Genomic DNA, 19282 nt, shown 5'->3' with positions numbered 1-19282 from the left:
TGTCAGCCCCTCACAATATCGCATAATCTGAACATCAGTTCAGATGTTCAGCCCAGATTTCTTCTCTGATTGGTCGGAGGGGTGAATTGGGGTTAAATCGGTCAGAATTTCCTGTAGTCTGAGCCCAGCTTTACGGAGACTCTGGCACTGACGGCTCTCAGAGATTAGAACTAATACCCCCGCCTCACTGGATTGGTTCCTCTCCTCCAAATCAGGGCGTCCTCAACATACGTACAGGCCAACTCCTCAGTGCATCGATTTCTGCCATTTCCCCACTAATCCTGATGGAATCAGTGCTGAGAGAGAAGAGAAGATCTCTTAGTGCCTGCTGAGAGGAAGCTTCCTGCCAAACAGAGAAGAGAAACATAGCACACAAAGATCTCCATCTCCCACTCTCACTCTTTCTCGATAAGTGAGAAATGAGTGGTTCATTGTGTGAGATGGACATATGGCTGCAGTGTGTCTCATTTTTCTTGGAAAGAATATGAATCAGCATGAAAGACTGCTCTTTGTTTTCTTCCCCCATCCCCCCTCCTGTCTTTTGTCTCATTGGCAAACCTTCATTTCATTATTATTCTCAGGTTTGTCAGACTTCCTCTGACAGCCTATCTCTCCCAAAGGTGTTTTCTCTTGTTTTTTTTTTTGACAGCGTGTAAAAAAACAACAACAACTTGTGTCTTTAGAGGGTTCCAGTCCATAACCGTGGTCATTAGCCAGCTTTTTTCCTATACAGTCTCAGGTCGGTTTGTGCTGCAAATTGGAATCATGGCAGGTTTTTTCAGCGAGAGGAGAACAAGGTCGCAGACGCAGCATCTGCTTCAAAAATGGCTCTTAATTGACTGAAATCCCGCAAACTCTCTGGAAGGTCAGAAGAGGCAGCCAGGTGTATTTACAAAGTAAATAATTGAGGGAGATGAAGAGTGGGCTGCTGACAATCTCAGATGGAGGTTGCACCAAAGCAGCAGGAACTCCAGATGACAACAATGTCTTCCCTCCCCTCTCTCTCTCTGTTTACCTGAATGACAGTTAATTGTGGCTCGCGTTGGCATTCCTCGCTTCCGTCATCGTGCGTCTCCATTTGGAGGGGTCAGTAAAAAGCAATCAGCCCTGTCACTTATGATATGAAACAGTTACTCCAGGCCGAGGCAGAGGTGAGGCTCCGCCAACCCCTCCTCTCTTATGCTTTGTCTCTCAAACTGATCTTGACCCACGAATATCAGACATGTGAAAGACTGTGAGCGCCACCATGATTGAGAAAATCACTTTCAATCCACTATCTGCATCCCAGTGAGCAGATGTAGCTGCACCTGAGGACCTATACACACCTCTAAGATCAGCAGCCTGATGTAGGCACACAGGTCATTCACCTCCATCCTCCACTTGTCTCTACTCTCCAGGTTGATTGTTTGCTTCTGGCCACCGACAGCTGCATGATTTGTGAGCCCCAGAGTCGTCCTAATGACATTTTTTTGCAGCCTTCCTGCCCTGGTTTTCACAAAGTGACAAAACCATGTTAAGTTTCAGCTTCATCTCCTGCTCCTGCTGCCACCCTCCCCCCTCTTCTAAATCATTGTCATCTTGACTTGCTGACCTCTGAAAAATGCGCTAGGAGCTTCAGCAGTGACGGTCCTATCTGCAGTATCTGATTATTTACACCCTTTAAGGGTGTGTGTGTGTGTGTGTGTGTGTGTGTGTTTATGGGTTTTGTGTAAATTTTGTGTCAAGTGTTTGGTGGAAAAAGAGTCATGCAGCACTTTTTTCTGCCGTTGGGTAATTGTTGATAACAAAAGGTTAAATAGCTAGGCACATTCAGTTGTTATTACTGTGTGTTACTTTGAGTAATATTGTAGTGTCCTTGATTCTTCTCCTGTCTGAATATCATATATTATAATACTCATAATAATATATATCTGAATTTTGCCGTGACTCTTGTTTCTAATACAGCACATGGATTTCACACAAACTGTAAAGTAGTGATGACAAACATCTGCAGTTTTACCGTACCTCAAACTTAAAATTAAAAAAATAAAATAAAAAATAGAAGAAGAGAAACTGCTACAGGGCTCCTCATTTTGTTTAATTAAATCTGGGAATAAAAAAAGAACTGAAGTAATGTTAAAGTCCTAGCAAAAGTGTAATAATAAAAGTGCCATTTGCAGCAAAATAAAAATATACCATCAGAATAAATAAGAAGAAATAATTCCGAGCTGTGATTTTTGTGATTTGCTGCTGTTTGGATCCAGGTCAATGTTTGTTTAAACTCATTATAGCCACATTCTCATAAAAAAATTAGTCATATACTTATTATTTAATGACGGTCCCTGATTGTATCATTAACACATCCGGTTTTCATCAAGGTGATGTGTGTAACACAGGAGGGACGTGTTGGGACTGATCACTGAGATGATGTAATGAGGTTTAACATGAACTCGTAGCGAGGATGTTCATTCCCGTCTCTGCCAGCTTCAGTGGGAATTAGCAGCTTTTTTTAATGGGCTACCATTATTATGTATCTGTACAGTGGCAGTCAGCAGGTTGTGTGCATTAGTACGTGCTCTCACCACTGCAGCAGCCAGATTAGGTTATAGATCTGAGACCATGTGTCTCCTCTCTGCTCGGATATCGTTCAGATGCAGGGTGTTATTCTGCCGCTGCACTGATGGTCACATTAACGTCTTGATTTTTATTGGACAGTGATGTAGCCGGTTCAGCAGATGCAGTCTTGTTTTTATACAATCATAAGAAAAATATCATGAAACTAGAATTACCACTGCTCAGCCTAGCGTCAGGTGTGGCGCTGTTTGTTTGAGTTGTATAAATAAGAAACATTTGTGTGAAATTATGTCATACTTACTGACATAAGTTACAACAAGATGTGTTTTGTCACTGTGACCTTGACTGTTATTATCTACATGATTATATATTATATCTAATCAGTTTGTCCTTGAGTCCAATTTAAGGTTTGTAGCAGTTTTGACAAATCTGAAGGTCTTATGGAAATGTGATGTTGACAAGGCCAAAGCCACGTTTTGTGAGGTCACCATGAATTAATCTTTGACCTTTAACAGACAAAGTATAATTGGTATGTCCTTGAGAAAAAGTGGGTGTTTGTGTCAAATTTGAAGAAGTCGAGGGGCATTACTGAAGCATCACCTCCACTAACATGAGGCAGACCGACACCAGCCCATAAAAATGACTCATGTAAAATGTTTGTCTTCCACGCAATGGAGAAGTTACAGGAACATCAACTCTGAGGGGTCGTCATCATCATCATCATAAAGATCATAATCATCACACTGTTGCTGACAAAAAACAAAACACTAACACTAGATCACTTATTATCTTTTGGCCTTTGTTAATACTGCATTGATTGAACAGCTCATGTAGCAGTTGGAATAGTGCTTGTTTATTTTTATGACCTGCTTGGAGAAGTATTTATTGATTTGGTAATGATGTTTGATACCGGGACACTCTGACCCCATCAGGGTTGAGATAAAGATTTAGCTCCGGGGGAGATGTCATCAGCTGTTACATTAAAACATCTGACACCATTTAGATCACCTAATGTGACAAACAATAATAATCACTCAGTGGTCCACTGAGACACAGGGATGCGAGAGACCCCGAGTGTGTGAGACAACATAAGCTGTGCGTCATTGATAATAATAACACTGAATCAACCAGGGAAAAGAGAATCATATAATCGTATTTGTTCACTCATGGTACAAATTGCCGTCCATTGTTAATCGTTTAATTTGGTGTCTTATTGTTTTTTAATGATTGATATACACGGTGGCCTACATTCAGTTATTCATTAGTACAATTCACTTAAAGTGTGGATATTGTGGGTTTGAACTTCTCTCTCCCCCTCCCTGTGCGGTTTTCCTCCAGATGTTCCAGTTCCCTCCCGCAGACCATGCAGGTGAGTTCAGCTGGTGATTTCAAGCCGCCTGTAGGTGTGAACGTCCGAGTGAAACGTTGTCAGTCTCTGTGCGTCAGCCCTGTGATTGACTGGTGACCTGTCAGCTGTGTGCCCCCAGGCCTCTTGTCAAAATGTCAGCTGGGATAGACTACACCCCCACAGCCCCTAAGGCATGAGGGCAAAAATCAATATTTAAAGGACCCCTCCAAAGAAAATCGAGTGTTTAACCTTGTTAACGTCCACACAATGTTTTATATGATATAAAACATACAATGAGTGTAATATGTCAGTGATAAAGAGTGTTTCCACCTTGAAGCACAAACCCAAGAAACCAATCCTGTCAAGCTGTGTGGATGGAGGGGGGGTGGGGCTGAATAAACCAGACACCTTGTCAGTACCGAGAGCAATAATATTGTGTCAGCCATTGCAAGTAACAAGCTACTCTAACAAACAACATCAACTTAATAAAACATGCCAACCGTGTTTACTCTTCTGATCTGTACTGGTCTCTGGTTCTGGTCTCAACAGACTCCTCTGAGTCTGAGACTGACTGAAGCTCAAACATGTGCTGGAGTCTCTGTGCTCTTTCATCTTGGAGCACCTGAATCGACTGGAAGGTCTGACTAGAATCTGCAGTAAGGTTGCAGGCGTGAGTTTAAACTATCTAAAAGATCTTTATAATATCAGGAGCTTGAAGAAAGCCCATGCTGTACTCGGTGATGGTGATCAGAGCCACCTGCTTTTCAAAGAGTTTACTCTGCTTCCTTCCAGAAGAAGAAACAGTTGCAAGAACAAGTATGTGAACCCTTTGGAATTTCCTAGTTTTCTGCATTGATTGCTTTGCTTTCCATTGCAGGCCTGAAGTTTGCCACTCCACAACCAGTGGCGTCAATTCAGCCAAAGCTAAGGTATGGCAAGGTTACTAGTCACATGACTTAACTACAGTATCAATCAATATGCCCAGCAAATACTCTTCACAAAAGTCTGCTATGTAGCTTATCTGTGTGGTTAGGATAATTTGAATTTTTTCAAATGCAGTCTCACTCACATCCCGCTAACGTAACTATGGACACAAACACTTAACTACGTATGTGTTGATCAATTCCGTCAAATGAGCCTTTACGCATCCGTTTTCAGCACCATGGATAACAAGTGGCAGGGTTGGAGAGCAGTAATAGCCTTTCTGACAAACGCAATTTCACTCATTCTGTTCACTTCATTCACTGTGTAATTGCAACAATATCATGAGAACATACCAGGTAAACTTAAAACTGTTAAAGTCCAAATGCAAAGAGAGAGGGAGGGGGGGGGGGGGGGGGGGGGGGGGGGGGTAAGAGAGAGAGAAATCATATGTCCCTTAAACAGATTATAAGAGGTACATTGGACCCATCACCTGCCTTTTTTTTTTGATGAAAAATGATTCCAAAGTTCTCTGCTTCCTTTTCATTTTACGTTAATTAGCTCAGCAAAACAAATTGCGTTAATAACAATAATGACCCAGCTTTGACCTCTGTCGTCCTGTCAGGGGGGCTGGGAGATATCCACATTTCAAGATATGGAGGCGGGATACAAGTGTTGGGAAAGATAATAGCTACCTACAGAAATAGATTGTGTTGTTCTGATTTTCATTTGTAGTTAATTTACTGTATATGTATTAAATAATAGAATAATACATCCAAATTGACACAGAGTAATTCCATTAATTTATTTTTAAAAACATTTCCATTTCCCCCTGGAGCCAAGGTGTGGCAGCTGCCATACCTTGCCATACCCAATTGACGCCCATGTCCACAACACAATGTTTTGTGGACTGATGAAACTAAGATTTAATAAATTAATTGATTAATTTATTTATTTTTTGTACGTATGGTGTAAAAATGGTGCTGCATACCAGCATGTAAACATCATCTCAAAGGTGAAGTAGCATCCAGGGGCCTGGACAGTTTTCCATCATCAAGGTCAAAATGACTTCCAGAGTTTAGAGTTTATAAGGCATCCTACAGGATTATGTCAGAGTGGCTGTTGCGTGATGCAGCAGGACAATGACCCTAATAATTGAAGTAAATCTACTATCTAGATAATCTAGAGTAGCTTCAAAAAAGAAAATCCACCTTTCGGAGTGGCCCAGTCAGAGCCCAGACCTGAATCCAATAGGGATGCTATAGAATGACCTTGAGAAAGTCATTCACACCAGACATCCTGAGCTGAAGAAAATTCATCTTTTCTGTTTAGTACAGTTCTGATCTGCAACTACAGGAAACATTTGGTTGAGGTTATTGCTGCCAAAGGAGTTTCACCAGTTATTAAAGCCGTCTTATCTGTTGTTGTCATTGTTGTTGTCTTTGTTACTGTTGTTATCTTCGCTGCTAGCTGTAAAACTAATTGTCCGTAGGGGATAATAAAGACATCCTTGATCCTTGATCCTTGAAACAAGCAGGTGGTGGGCGGTGCTCAAGGCCTGGTCCAGGTTTCTCAAACTGAAAGTCAAAATGAATGACCTGCAGTGCAGACTCAGTGTTTGATTTATTTTCCCTTTTTATGTGTGAAATACATGGAGAAGAATCCTGCCTTCTGTACCTGCTTGGTATGCACCCTGTCCTCTCAGCTATTGGGTCGCCTAACTCATGGGGGTGGGGGTGGGGATAGGGGGCAGCTAGATAATAAGCTAAATTGAGCACTGTTGTACCTGTTTTCATTTATTTACAGACAGAGCATGGGACATTACCAAGAAGAAAACATAAGTAGCTGAACAACAAATGAGGTTTTATCTGAAACTATGAAATTCTAATTTAAAAGTGCATTTTCACAGAAACCGGAACAATTTGTGTTCTGGGAAAGAATATTAATTTTCCTGGACTCTCTGAAAAAAGAGAACAATCCCTGAAAAGACCAGGACAGATGGCAACTTAATGCTGCATACAGACTTTATGGAGGTGTGTGTGTGTGTGTGTGTGTGTGTGTGTGTGTGTGTGTGTGTGTGTGTGTGTGTGTGTGTGTGTGTGTGTGCGTGTGTAGCAGCTTCTGTTTTCTGTCTTGCTTTGCTGAAAATGATGGAATTTCGTGTTGGGACAGACTACCAAACTTCTGGTATTGTGACATGATCCTTACACTGGACAGCAGAGGGATGGAGGTAAAAACTATGAGGTGAACACGATGAAGCATGAAGCAGCTGAAGGGACAGATGTTATTTTTATAGGTTTGATTTATCAGAAAAATACAAAAGAAAAAAACTCTTCACAGTCAATTGAGAACCTGCATCAGTCATGTAAGGTTATCTATCTGTCTGCGAACTGTGTGAGGGAGTCACATGTAATAATGACAATAATGGAAATCCATCAGTAAAAAACTAAACCACAGCTGCAGCTGCTCCAGTTACACTGAAGACTGAAGACAGACGGAGGAAGTCTTACAATGTGTGGATGTGCAGGTGCATTAAGCTCCTTCAACTAGGTTATCCAGGCTCCTCCCATTAACTCACATCATTACAGGACAGGTCTGAAAGTTTGGTTTCTTAATCCATTAGGCCCCGGCATGGTGTGAGTGAGTGAACGTCATCTGACACCGTAATAAAAAAGAAGAAAAAAAAACCTCTTTATCTCTGATGCCTCAGTGCTCAGCTCTGGAAGACCAGTCACATCTACAAAAACTCCATCCAAAACCCACCACAATTCACTCATGTTCTTAATTTTCAATCAGTAATCAGCCAGTGATTAATATTCATGAATATGTAATCTGGAATCAGTCTGCTAATAAATTTACCTAGTGATCTGCACCGTGCAGCAGTTAATTGTGTTAACCGTTCAAAGTGTCTGCCAGCATCACGCAAAATGGCTGCCTCATTATCTCCTCCGAGACATAGGTTGTCAGTCAGCGTGGCCAATTACTGCGCTTCCATCATCAACACATGGGAGGAGGGGGCTGGGGGAATGTGCCCACCAGTTATAATAAGGCGCCATCAGTGCTGCAGTAACGCCAGAAAAATAACAACTCACCCCTCTCACGGATAAACGGATAAAAACACCAGCAGGCTCTGAGGATCAGACCCTAAAGTGACATTTGACACATGATCGGAGAGAGCAGCTTGAGAATCCTTACTCACTTTTTCCTTTTTCTTCTTCTTATTTATTTCTGCTTTTAGAGTCTAAACAAAAAGCTGAGTTTAATAAATGACATTCTGGCTGAATGGAATAAAGAGAACGTGTCAGATTTATAAATATGAGAGAAAAAAAATAGAGAGAAGAGAAAATGAATGATTTATTGACTCCAGGATGCAAACACAGCCTCGTGTGGATGTGGGTGCTGGATATAGAGTCCCATGGGTGCTGACTCCGATCACCTTGAACGCAAGAGCCATCCATTTCGCTTTGTGACCGATGGGAAGGAGCCGGTCAGAGTGAGTGCACATGTGGGTGGAAAAATGCATCCTGTAGAAGCTGAAATGGCACTCAGGCTTAATTAGATATAGTAAAACTGTGTGTGTGTGCGTGTGTGTGTGTGTAGTGAGAGAGAGACAACATGACAGAGACAGATCGGGAGGGAGAGAGAGTGTGTTGACAGAAGGCCACAGGGGCTCCTGGCTTGCCATGGGCAGTCAGTAAGTTTGGTTGAAGCCACTGTCACAGTCCATTTCACAGCTGCCCACTGTCACACACACACACACACACACACACACACACACCCTTCCCTCTATAAAGACAACATAAACATGCTCAAGCAGAGAGTGCCCTCCCCCCAGTATTTATCTGAGCCTGGATTCAAGCCTCTCTCACACTGGCAGATGAGCTGTATACGACAGGATGAGGCTCATACAAACAGTGAAGAGAGCAAAGTGAAAGCTATCAAGAATAATTCATCTAGAATGATATTAATATGTAGATGATTAAAACAGAATCCACACACATCATTAAAGGGATAGTTCAGCTTTTTTGTAGTGGGGTTGTATGAGCTACAAATGCCCATTAAGTACACTAGATGCAGTAGAGAGGTCTCTGCTCTCCCCGACTGAGAAACACGGGCGCATCGCGCTGCAGCGAGACACTGGCAGTACACTGTTGTCAATGAGGGACAATTAATCAGCACGTTTTCACCGCCTACGAAGGTCACGACTCAAAATAATACACTAGTTCAAGAGTACGAAATAAAGTAAAAATGTACAATGCATCAGATTGGAAAAAGAAAATATCTGGAACTAACTACAGTAGTTCCAGTACACAGTACTATTGTCAGTACACAGTACTGAGTGAGTTAGTTAGTTCCAGATAAAAGATTTTAAAAATCCGACCAGTTGATGGATTGTACATTTTTAGTTTATATCGTACCCTTGAACTGGTGTATTATTTGAGACAGGACTTCTTGTAAGTGGCGAAAATACGCTGATTAATTGTCTCTCATTGACAACAGTGTACTGCCTGTGTTTCGGTGCAGCGCGACGCGCCGGTGTTTCTCAGTCAGGTGGAGAGCAGAGACCTCTCTACTGCAGATAGTACACTTAATGGGCATTTGTAGCACATCCAGTACAACCCCATTTCAAAAAAGCCGAACTATCCCTTTAATGATGTGGCCAACATCAGGTGATTATCCGAGTCTTAGTAGTTGTTTTCCCCCCTCATTCTGACAAATGAGACTCTGGGGAGCAAGAATTTGAGAGGCCAACATTAAACAGAAAATTACAAACCCCAAACACTGTAATTTAAGAGCACCGACATTGCAATTATAGTGCTGAGTTACAAAATAATAATAATAAGCAATAATTGTTTTGAATTTCAGAGGGCAAAAATATCTTTAAAAAAAAAAAAATCTTCCAGTAAATGTCCATGACGAGGATGATGGGAAATGATTTCAAGGGAATCTGAGAGGTCTTCACAAAAGCTCGTAGTGTGAGATTAAAAACTCTTTAGATGTGAGAGGGTGTCAGGCTTTTTCTTCTCAGTGCCTATGTTAATGGGTTAGAGCAGACACACTGGCATCTCTTAGCTCTGTCATGTGATCTAGAGATTCAGAGTCTTGTCTTGTTTTTTTCCCCACACATGACACATCTCACAACAAAAATAGACAGAAAAGTTGTTGGTGTCATATTGACATCATACCATTAACATTAAATTGACACCTTCCACTATGTCTCAGCTGGAGATGAATGGCGCAGAAATGAAAATTAGAAATGCATATACTGTATATATATAGTATACATATTCTCAGCAGCTGCATATGGAGACAATGACACTTTCCTGATGTTTTCCACCTGAATAAATTTAGGAATTAATTTATGATAAACACCCCAGTTTCCTGCTAACTCCACGTAGGCAGAGAGACAGAGAGCTGGCAGAAGCAGCAACGCAGCAGAGACACAGCTGGTGTGCGAGCCTCAGCAGGTCAGAGATCCACCCAGACAGTCAGCTCCCTGGCTTTCTTCTTTATGAGTCTTTTAAAAAGTCTCCAACTGGATGTCGGGTTTATGATGTACTGTAGACTCACATCACCACAATGTAAATACAGGTAAAACAAAAAAACAAAAAAAACGAAGCTTTCAGCGAAACTAAACCACCCCGCTGTGAAACAAGGAGGCTGGGTTGTGTTGTGAGGCTGCTGCTCCTGGCACACGGAGCCCTGTACTGAGTTCTGTGCGGGGCACAATGAAATCAGGAGATTATCAGGGCACTCTGGAGCAAAACACACTGCCCACTGACAGAGAGCTCTGTCTCAGTCTGAGGTCACGGCTCCGCCAGCGGGACGTTACAGAGCAGCCAAGAGCGGATGAGGAGGAAACAGCGGAGGAGTTCTGAAGTGGCCCGCGTTAAAACCCTGATCTTAATCCAACTGCATGTTGACAGAAGATCTGAAACCCACAGCCTCAAAGGTTTGTGCTGCTAAATATCAGCCGTCAATAAGGGTTTCTTTCTTTTGTCATAGAGAGCCTAAGCGGAAGCAGGAAGTAACGTCGCAATGGGACCTCAAGCATGGATCTATAATAAGAACTCAACTCGGAAAAAGTCTCCATGTACTGTAAGTGAACGGGAGTCAACATTTTATTTCGTGATCTGATTGAATTGTGTCATGAGAAAAAAATATGACCTCTACCTCTTTAAAACATCACGTTTCATGCCAAAAGATCAGCAGTTTATCGTAAAACGGCAACAGAAGAATGTATTTAGTGTGACGACGCTCTACGGACTACAGATCTGGTGTCCCACAAAAAATACGTCACCGACTGACACGGGAAAGGGCGGCATGTGGTGACGTCACCTATGCGACTTATAGTCTTCTAGTTACGGATTCTTCGGAATTTTATTTTACAATAGTTTTACAACAAACGGCTGATTTCTCGGCATGAAACGTGATGTTTTAAACAAGTAGAGGTCATATTTTTTTCTCATGGCGCAATTCAATCGGATCACAAAATAAAACTTTGACTCCCGTTCACTGACATGGAGACTTTTTCCGAGTTGAGGTCCCATGGTGACCGTTACTTCCTGCTTCTGCTTCGGCTCTCTATATCACCTATAAAAATAGTCCTAAATGGGGAAACGCAGTGTTATGGTGGTTGTTAACTGCTGGTTCTGGCCTAGTTTCTGGGAGGAGTCTGCATGTCCTCCCTCTGAATGTGTGGTTTCTCACTGGCTTCCTCCTACAGTGTGACATGCCTACTGGTTTAACTGGTTTAACTGGTGACTGTATCTCCCGTAGGTGTGAATGTAAGTGTGTGTGCTCGTTGTTTATCTGTATGTCAGCCCTGTGATGGGCCGGTGATCTGAAGGGTGTATTCTGCCCTCCCCCTACTATATGTCAGCTGGCCTGACACTGACCCCAGCCCCCCCACACAACCCTGAATGGTAGACAATGGATAGATGGATGGATGGATATCCATAACTTTTTAAAGTAGGAGAGCACTAATGATTTTGACCACCTCTGCTTAAGTTCCCTTAAAGTTAAGTTAAACTACTGTGAGTTCATTCAAGCGTTAACTGGGAAAAATAAAGAAACTAGTAACAAGACTATAATAAAGCTAATAAATCATTAGAGTTGGGCTGATAATGTAGCCAGAAGCCAGCCCTCTCAGCTCTTTGTCACTGGGCCACAGAGAAGTGATTTCACACCTCGTCCCATGTCCCACTGACCCCGTCACTCTGCTCGCCACCAACCATTAATCCCATCTGACTGTCCAACCGAGCGTGAAGAGATTGAAAAACAAAATGCCCCCCCTCCACACAAGACTACAGCTTTCACCTCCTGCCCACCACCACCAACACACACACAGAAAAAAAACTCACACTTCCACCCAGATAATGTCATTTCCACCACACCAGCAGCACCTCCCACCTCTATCATTTTACCACATGATGTGTTGTGAAGGACAGAGAGGACACTGATCCAAGCATGAATAACAATAACTTAATGGGTTTTTTTTTTACCCTTTTCTTCACTTTGACTTTGACTTAAGTTTAAAAAGAGTGAACGGTGCATTTGGAGTTGATCAGACTAAATAATATTATAATAAAAACTGTAGCGTCCTCACAATGGTAATGGTTGATAGATTACCTACAAAGTCTGTAATGAACTCATAGTCTGCGGAGGATGATATCAGAAGTACAAAGTTCCTATTGCCATTTTTTAGATTTTGAAACAAAGAAACAATATGTTTGTATAAAAGTAACAGAGCAAACAGCTTTCTCCCTCACAGTGGTTTGATTCCCTGTTGGACAGGCTCTCAGTATTTAACTGTGTCTGACTGCTACCTGTGTTTACCTGCCTGTCCACCCATTTGCCTGTGCACCTTAGTTCTTCCTTTAAAACAACTTCACTGCATCAGCAACTTTTGTTAACCACTGCTGAGACTATGGACGTGACCTCCTGTCTCCGATGTGGCTAAAGAATCTGTAGCAGAACACATTCATCAATATGGTTCGGTAGTGTGGAGCAGCAGCCATGTGAGGGGGTACAACACAATCACTGCCCTCACCCCCACTACACGTACACACTGTTTTGTACTTCACACAACTGCACAGACATATAACCTCCCTAACCATTAACCACAAGCATGATGATATCCAGTATGCAGGAATGGTAGATGTTGTGAAAGTAATACAAGATAATATAAGCAAGTTTAACCACAGTTTAACTTGCAATGAAACTAATAAAAAAACAGGTTAAAATCAATTAAAAGCCAAAGGATAAAAGTGTCTTAAGGTGCACCTTGAAAGCATCAGCAGACTTGATGTGTCTAATGGCCTCCGGCAGATTATTTCAGAGCCGAGGAGCCTCTACAGAAAAAAAAACCTGTCTTTCTTTTTACCACGATCAGGACACGGCCAGCATGCCATGGTGGGAGGATCTGAGTGGTCTGCTACTGCTGCTGCTGCACGGGGTGAGAGTTTTAGCTTTAAAAAGCAATTCCATGATAAATCCTGCATGGAGAAAAAAGCTTTGCTGCACTGACTTCTCTGGGTTGAAAGGTGGACTTGCTATGCATGTGTGGTGTCTGGCACGGAGACGGAGCAGTGGAAAAACTTACACAACATGAATGAATCAGTTTTCAATAAAAAAAAAAAAAGGCTTGAATAGAACCAGACAGACCCGGACAGCCACGCGAAAAAAACGAGCTGTGGTTTACCTGAAAAAGACCTGAACACCTGAGCAGAGAGAAAGCACAAACAGCAGCAGCAGCATCAGTGTGAACAGCTGTGGTGGAAAAGAGCTGCAATATCATACTGAGTAGAGGACATAACCAATAGTACTATTTTATCGATCTCTTTGTGGCTGTGGCTCATTTCTTAAGTTTACACTACACATATTAATGCACTGTGATGAGTTGAAGAAGTAAGGAATAATGCTGGTAAGAACTACTTGACCTACATGCACAGCAGTGTGAAGTGTTTTTTTCCTTGAAAAACTATGTTTTCATTTTTTTTCTCAACAACAACAATATGTTTTCCTCCATCTTATATATGAATAGCTAAAATCTGCACATTTGGATGCTTTTGTGGATTTGTCCTCCCATCTGTACACCTGATATCGATGCATACTCGCTTATAGAGCAGCTACACGCCCGTCAATATGCCAGTAATGACGTTCTGTTGAGTTAATGGCTGAAACACTTAGAAGTGAACCACCGGAGGATGTTTGTGCCTCTGTGAAAGCATTCTCAACATGCTGTGAAAAGCCGCGAAGTTTCATGGTTCACTCTGAGATGTGCTTCGCTGAATAACTCTGGTCTAACCTGGTTTATTTCCACTGAAAATTCAACAGCTCAAATTACTCCATGCTCCAAGTGTGTTAAGAATAGAAAACATGATTCTGAGGATGAAAATGGGCAAACTGGGCCCCGTGAAAAGATGTCTCAGCCACACAACACGCCGACCATAAAAACATGTAGAACAGGGTTCCTGCACCATTTCGAAGATCAAAATCAAAGACCTCAAGAAATTGTATTTCTTTTCTTTTACTCTTGTTTTTGTTTTGTTTTCCCATAAACAATGTTTGCAAATGGCAGAGCAGCACATTTATTTCAGTGCTGAAATTCTTATATGGTTATACAATGAAATAATAATTACTATATGGTTTTACTCTGACTTAATTTAATTCTCCAATAAACAATGTTTTAAAATAAAGGCAGGGCAGACAATGTATGTATTTATTTCTCAAATTGTTCAATCATGAAATAATAATAATGTTAAAGAATAACTTCAATAATAGATTATGTCTTCAACATAACCAAAATAATTAGTCTTTGAATTCCCTATGAAAAAGGTACATAAGGACATAATCTTTCTTTTTTTCCAGATGACAATAATAATGATGATAATAATGAGAACAATATTAGTAACAACGACAATAGAAACAGTTAATTCCGTAATTACTGGTATATGGTTCATACAAAGCTGCTCTGCTGCTTCTTCAGTCAGGAGCCGAGCTGCTTGGTTGGTGAGAGTCACTCAGGGCCACTGAGCCTTAAGCTGCATTTACTCCAACCCCATGTTAGTATGATGCTTAAAGAAGATGCTAGGTTTGTATGTTACTGTGCATATTATTTGGCAAAAGATTCAACCAGTGTCATCATTTTTAATGTCAACTATGAGCCTTTAAACTGTCTTACTGAATTATCTTTGGTTAGAGAATTATCAGTGAATAAAAACAGCTTTTTTTCTGGACTGTTGAAAATGTTGTGGGTTGTCTCCAGTCCTCCTCACAAACTGCATCCAGCCTCAACAACCTTCTCTTGGATCCGAAAACCAATAGCAAAACAGTCTGCCAATCAGTCCCTTCGACTTTCATGGTTTGGGTACACAGTAATAACTGAGAGACTCTCAGATAAGCTTTTTAACAACTCACAGTGTTTGATGGCTGCAGTCAGTAGCCACACATTATTGGTCTCTTAGCGCAGGAATCAAACTGAAACTTTAAGAGACTAAAATCAATTTTAAGTAAGGGTGACATGTCCCCCGTCTGGAGAGGAGCTTACATCCTCACATCATATTCTGATCATGAACCTGCTCCCTACAGCTGTGAAAACTTGCTATCTCCACGGAGATGGATGAAAAAGTAGATCAGGATCGTGTGAGCTGCTTTTTACTTTGAAATGTTTCCTCAGCAGTGAAGCAAAACAAGCACGCCCACTCACCATTGTGAATGTGAAAGCAGTGGTCCACTCACAAAATGGTGATCTGGTGAGTGGGTAAATTCACCGTAAAAAATAAAGGGCTGTGAAAACTCAAAAATTCTAGGTAACTGGCTGCAATAGATTTTTGCGTTTTGAGTCCAACTAAAACTCTCAAGTTTTGAATAAAACCACATAAAGTTAAGCCAACAAATTATCTTTTGTTGAGATAACTTGTAAATTAACTTAAAGATAACTTCAAATTTTGAGTTTTTTAAACACTTAAAATTTAGTAGTCTCAACTTATTATTTTTGTTTCAGATAAGTTACCTTTCAAATGCATCAAAACTCAAAAATTCAAGTTGTACTTATAAATACTCTCAAGTTGTGGCAACTAAAACAACAAATAATACAAATACAAATAATACTAGTTAAGTAAAACATCTTTATTTAAACATTTAATGCAATATTCCAGCAAATATGATTAAATCTATCTAGTGCAAGTACTGTACACTGCACCCACAAACAAAAAGATGCAGACTGGTGTGGCCAAACTTGTTAAAAGAGTCCAAACCACAACACAGTCAAAAAGCACTACAGCAACACCACAGCAATGCTGTTAACAGTTTGAAGCGAGGCCGGTGCACCATCCACGAACACGGTGAGCACTCCCATTTGGACCCCTTTTGTTTGTCTGTCTTCTGGATCGGTGTCCTGTTGAAAGCAGAAATTCAACCAAATTCAATATAAACACTGTTAAGATAACTAAACACCTATGTCAGCGTGTAATTTTAAATTTGTGTCTCAGCCTGAGTAAACCTGTAGTGTACAGTTACTGTGCTATACAGTTTTTTTGCCTGTGATTCTAATTGCTATTCATCCCTGTAACAAGCTACAAGTCATTTATCTAACATCACAATAGTCTGAAGCTGTTCAATGGCGGTAAAAATGAAACATCAGGTAACTAGCCTTGTTGGCTAACTCTGCCCCACTTACAGTTTTCTTTTAACTCTGTTGATTAGTGGTGCACTGTCCCTATGAAATAAACTAATAAATGAAATGAAATATCCTAAATAGTTTTTCTCTGTGCTACTCTGGTCAGAGCGGCGTCCCAAGCAACAGTGTGCTACACTAAGCAGCGGTCTGGCAACGGACTGCAGGAATTATTCTTCTGTTGTTGTTGCCTACAATGATCAATAGATTGTGGTATTCTGGTAAAACTCCATATTCAACCTTAAATTAAATGGCTGGTTAAATAAATTACTTGTGTTCCAGGGAGAAAGGAGGCTCTCAGCCATTAAGCTGGGTTACGCTACTGTAGGTGGAAGGCAAAAATATATGGGGCGTTGGTGATTAATACGGTTTTTTGGGAGCTACAATCCAAGGTGTGGATATTTCATCTTTTCTATATTCTAAAGCAATATGGCATAGAGAATTATATGTGCATGATAATTAATGTGCACTCATGGTTGACCAAAAATAAAAACAGACATTCTGTACTCACCAGGCGTTTCAGGAAAAGTGTCTCTGAAATCTGAGGTCTAGACATGCTCTGCTTTGATGCATTGTGATGTCTGGAAATTGGACACAGGAAAGCCATAGGACATTTGGTTAAAAACAGTGCAGCTGAGATTAATTTGTGACTAGTTTAAACTTAGGTCTTATATTGGGGTGGCATCCATCAAATTTGGACGAACCGGGAAGAGGACAGACAGATTTAATTTTTTTCAGGACAATATCGCATTTCGGGGCTTCAATACAAGAGGGACATTAGCACTATGGAGGTATTTGGATGTTTTTTGGTGTGTCTTTTTGTTACGAAGACAGTTGGTATCCATTTGCAACCGTTATATGGACATGCACTGCTATGCCAAGACCCCTGTAACTCAGAGAAGCGACAGATAACTCTGAAACTTCTCCCAGCCCTTAGTCGACACAAGGAGAGAAATTTCAATTTTGGGTGAACTATCCCTTTAAGGGCTTGCTCAGGTAACCCTGAACCATAATCAAAAATACATGATATTTATAACATGAATTCACCTGTTCATCAAGAACAGCCAAGCGTCTCTCCCTGTCTTGTCCCTTTTCCTGGCACGGCTGCTCTAAATGTCCACAACAGTTCCTTGGTTACACATCAGAACTTGCTGCAAATCTGAAATAAACAAAAAACAGCACACATTAATCCAACCGAACCAGTTCACATGGATTTTCTCTTAAGTAGTCAGTTTCTGAATACCTTTATTGGCAAGGTGCTGAATTACTCGTTGTATAAGGCAAGCAATAGTTCTGTGATATAAAATAGTTAGCAACTTTTTCACACACATTTTCTTACCTGTTCCTTAAGACACAGGGCAGGCCATCTCTCCTGGATTTCTGTGACCATGGGCTGCACCTCAATCTTCTCCTGTCAGTCCACCAAGACAATTAACAACAATTAATGTCATATATATTCATGTTTACATGACACCCAATTGTAAAAATGAGTCTCTAAAGTAACATTAAACTTTAACATCAGAGGCACACATAAGCAGTATACCAGTTATTTGTAGCACTGCTCATTGTGTTTAATAAATGAGCTCCAGTTCCACTGTAGCCGCACTAACGGAGCTAACAGAGCTAACGGAGCTAACAGAGCTAACGGAGCTAACAGAGCTAACGGAGCTAACAGAGCTAACTGGTAAACAATTAACATCTACAACTCTCTTTAGCCGTGAGGGGGACAATAAATATATAATAATGTATAATCTGCACACGTGAACCCTGACTTTTAGTACCATATTGAGCAAAATACTCACCTTGAGAGTAAGAAGTGTAAGAGATGTCGGCAGCACATGGCAGCAGTGTCGTTGTGGTGGAACCCCTGCAGATATGCATTGGAGACCCCAGTTCTTGTTGTCTCAACTTCTAGAACTTGTCCTGACCTCAAATGCACAGTTTTGAGGTTTGCTAACTCAAGTTATTAAGTTAGGCCAACTTTAGCCAAAAAACTTGAAAAAGATAGTTGAAATAAATAATGTTTATTAGTTTACAACACAACTCAATGTTTTTTGTTTAGTCAGCTGAAAAAATATGGTAAGGCCAACAACTTTAAGTTTTCATTTTTAGAGTGTTGTTTTTGAGACACAACAGCTCTCATCATGAACAATGAGAAACCTGGGAGAGAAAAAAATGTTTTGAAACCAGCTCAAAAACAGGGCGTCCCAGCTCTGTGGTAGAAAGACACCAACAGGTTTCTAAAGAGCTGGTTTGGCTCATCCCAAAAAAAAAAGGACGCAAAAAAATTGCATGGTGGTTTGTCACCCACCTGTCACTCAAAGAGGCCACGCCCTTAAATGTACATAACTCTAAGTCCTCTACACTAATGTAAACAGACGAGTTACTTCAAAGTGCACCCCTTTTAGGTTGTTTATGATTTTGTACCGGGCTGTTAAAAAACATGTTTATTTCTGCAGTAAAATTGGACATTTTAACATTGAAGTCCATGGGGACTGACTCACTGGTGGAGCCTTATATACTCTGATGTACATTATAACTTCAACTAGGTGATGAAAAACCTCATTTTTTTCAGCCTTACAAACAGCTGAAGTTTGGCAATTTATAAATGAAAAAATATGCTAATGCTGATTTATACATTTAATTTAAACCAACTCAACTGCTGTGATGCACTTTTCATGGCCAGAAAACAAAGAAAGATTAGCTCATTCAAAATCGAGTCAATGGGAAAGATCACACCGGTCAAGTTTCACCTTCCTGAGCTTCATTGTGAAATACCT

General features: G+C 40.9%; 1 protein-coding gene and 1 long non-coding RNA gene across 2 annotated transcripts in view; both read right to left on the bottom strand.

The window, feature by feature from the left end:
* Positions 1–19282, bottom strand: part of LOC146987410 (receptor-type tyrosine-protein phosphatase gamma-like) — a 421581-nt gene that overhangs the window by 141712 nt on the left and 260587 nt on the right. The gene's annotated exons all lie outside the window — the stretch shown is intronic.
* On the bottom strand, positions 15972–18360 carry LOC146987413 (uncharacterized). Its single transcript, XR_015035928.1, has 5 exons — positions 18305–18360; positions 17842–17913; positions 17550–17661; positions 17014–17083; positions 15972–16223 (listed from the first exon to the last, which is right to left on the bottom strand). It is a non-coding gene; the product is annotated as an uncharacterized LOC146987413 (long non-coding RNA).

This window comes from Trachurus japonicus, chromosome 5 (genome assembly GCF_045865225.1).
Source record: "Trachurus japonicus isolate A0001 chromosome 5, Traja_1.0".
Classification (NCBI taxonomy): domain Eukaryota; kingdom Metazoa; phylum Chordata; class Actinopteri; order Carangiformes; family Carangidae; genus Trachurus; species Trachurus japonicus.
Note: the sequence above shows the minus strand (reverse complement) of the source record. Positions and strands in the feature narration are given on the sequence as shown.